This window comes from Mytilus trossulus, chromosome 6, assembly GCF_036588685.1.
Source record: "Mytilus trossulus isolate FHL-02 chromosome 6, PNRI_Mtr1.1.1.hap1, whole genome shotgun sequence".
In the NCBI taxonomy this organism is placed as follows: domain Eukaryota; kingdom Metazoa; phylum Mollusca; class Bivalvia; order Mytilida; family Mytilidae; genus Mytilus; species Mytilus trossulus.
In genome coordinates, this window is record NC_086378.1 from 10,066,889 (window position 1) to 10,069,987 (window position 3,099).

General features: G+C 31.2%; 1 long non-coding RNA gene across 1 annotated transcript; it reads right to left on the reverse strand.

Annotated features, from left to right (window-relative positions):
• Nucleotides 1-469: 469 nt before the first annotated feature.
• On the reverse strand, nucleotides 470-2,784 carry LOC134723186 (uncharacterized). Its single transcript, XR_010108006.1, has 4 exons — nucleotides 2,725-2,784; nucleotides 2,201-2,255; nucleotides 1,296-1,461; nucleotides 470-632 (listed from the first exon to the last, which is right to left on the reverse strand). It is a non-coding gene; the product is annotated as an uncharacterized LOC134723186 (long non-coding RNA).
• Between the last annotated feature and the right edge of the window lie 315 nt (nucleotides 2,785-3,099).

A 3,099-nucleotide genomic window follows, 5' to 3' on the forward strand; every position in this document is an offset into this window, starting at 1 on the left:
AATGATGGAAAAGTTTTAAAATTAGTCGCAATAGGTTTTCTTTCCAGTTCTGTAAACATTTTAGAAAAAATCCCTTTGGCCAATGCAGACTATTAGCACACCCCTCAATTCGACTAAGCTCTCCGCCTTGTAAAATAAAAGTTTGTTAGTATAGAACTAAAACAATGTCATTGGAAATTCTACAGAACACAGTTGTGCATTTTTAAACTCATATTCAGCAGATACCAGCATGTTGTGCTTGCTTTAGATGCTTCTCAATAGAACAAAGTCTTATGACAACAACATATGTTTATCAATAATTCACTGACTTAATATACCACTTGAAACAAATAGTGACTTCAGAATCATTGTCATCTATAATTTTTCGTACTTTGGACATATGGGATAACTATAATATATATTTAAAAGGTGATTTTTTTTCATAAACAACATTTACGTGTACATGATTAACTTAAACAGAACATTTATTTTGTTCAAATCAATTTTATTTGACCAATGAGAGAAAGAGAATCACACAAAATTTACATAATCATAATGCTACAATTAAAAACAATTTACAAATCAGGCGTTCAACATCCAATCATCAACGATCATACTCTTTAAAATAATTTGGATTGTCTCTCTTGAATTATCTACAAAAGAAAATACAAATCCTCAACAATTTATCAAATTGTGCCACACTGTCAATTCTGTCAATAGTAATACGTTATCATAGGTGTATTCAAACGATTCGAATGGTCATCCTCGTTAATGTCATTTTAAAACTTAAGATATAGCAAGTCCAGAAACACTGGTAATTGTTGTATTATTTATCTTTATTACTATTGTCACTTGATATTGATGGTTATTTGATTATTCTTCCTGTTTAGTTTATTCACAATTGTTTTGTCGATATTGGTACATTGGTAATAGTCGAATGTTTTTATGTTGCCTTCAATATGTCTTTTTGTTTGGTTGTTCAGTTTCTGTCTTACTAGTATATATCTCTTTGCATTGTAAACATATGTATATTGTTGATATGGTTCATAAGTGTTTCTCTTTTTTTATATAAAATTATCTAGATTATATGGACCCCGGTTTTCCCGTTTTAATAAATTTACGCTAGTCATTTTGGGGCCCTTTGTAGCTTGCTGTTCGGTGTGAGCCAACTAGAACGCTCCGGGTTGAAGACCGTACTTTGACCTATAATGATTTACTTTAACAAATTTTGACTTGTATGAAGAGTTGTCTCATTGGCACTCATACCACATCTTATTATATCTATATAAAATTAGGATTGTTAATCATATACATACCCAGAAGGACAGTTACATTCACATTTTGTCCTAAGCCATCCTTTACACCGCCCACCAATACAGCCCTGTCTTAAGTGGTCACAACAGAGATTACAGGCTTTGTTTGAAGGACATCCGCCCCATCTACATCGTATTTTCTTTCCTTCGGTTTGATCTATTATCATGCCTGTAAGAATACATTGAAACCATTTACAATCATTCTAGAAACACAAAAGAACTATTTCAAAAACTATCTATTTATCTTCATCTTCATCTTCATCTTCCACCTAGAGGTACTGTCACATCATTTGAACTTTGGTGGTTAATTGCTTCATTAGCAATCATACCACATCTTTTTGTGTTCATATTCGACTACCGTGTTCCGACAAAGGAGGTTTTACCAAAAAGGTCAAACAAAGTATAACCGATCGCGAAATGAACATAAAGTCTTTACAGAAATGAATACAAAAACTTACCCAAAAGGCAAATACATTATTATCAGAAAGCCAGTTTCATCGAAAAGACATATAAAGTCTTACCGAAAAACAAAGACAGTATTATACAAAAGGCAAATATAGTGCTACCTGAACGGCAATGAAAATCTCTACCGAAAGGTTACTCAGCATTACCGGAAAGGCAAACAATGACCCAAATGGCATATACAGTATTAACGAAAAGGCAAAAAAAGTCTTACCAAAAAGTAAAAGACAGTCATACCAGAAAAACCTATACAGTCTTACATAAAAGGCAAAGTAAGTCACACACAAAATGCATATAAAGTCATACTCGAAAGGCAAATCAATCATAGACGAAAGAGTTTAGTTTAAACATATTTTTATTTAGTGGATTGGGAAACAAATTTTGCAACTTATATTAATCCCTTTCCACTTTGTAAAGTCTCATCGGAATAGCGTATACAGTCTTACCCGAAAGGCAAACGAGAAGAATGATAACAGCAACACTGGTTTTCATGGTGAAAATCTGAAATTAAATTTATAGGTTATAAGTTAATTAAGAGATATACATTCAGCTACCAAATTAATTGCTTTATTTTAATTTTTAGAATTACCAAGTTTACAAAAAATGTAATTGGGATTATTAAAGTTTTCCGAACGATTTTCTAACTTTCTAAACATTCTTAGTTTAGATATATCAAGAAAAAGAAATCAATGTGTTGAAAGCGAAAAATTTGAATTTACGTTTTTCACGTTATTTCATAGTTTATACACTTACGATTTTGAAACACCCTATAAACATAAATCGTAAATCCTCCAATCCAAGAAGGGTATATGTATTTGCGTGTAGACGTTATATTTTATAAATATGTATTATCATATGTGAGAAGAAAAGTATAACTAATTAGGTGACCCCCCTTAAAAAATTTTTTTTTTTTTTTTTATGCACAATCTTTTGAAAAAAACTAATATAACCAGATAAAGAAAAAACTTACTTCAACGAGGCAATACAAAGCTATACAGAAAATTTGCTATCCGTTGACTTTTATAGTAATTTTGATTCCGGATACACAAACCAGATCATCAATATTTTTTTTGTTATTTTGTTCGAAAAAGTGACATATTTTTTTATGTGATTGTTAACATACGTGTAAATGTAGATCAACTTAGAAGGTAAACAACGGATTCCAAGAAAACATTGAATACGTTTGTCCATAACGGAAATCACCTTGTGTTCAAATCATTTGAGATAAATCAGTGGGGGATTGTGCAAGTCTCTGCAGGGATGTGTAGGTGCAAAAACAAATGTAAATTATTCCTAGGGAAATTTGTTATCAGGAAAGAAGCTGTTTTCCTAGAATACTTATCAA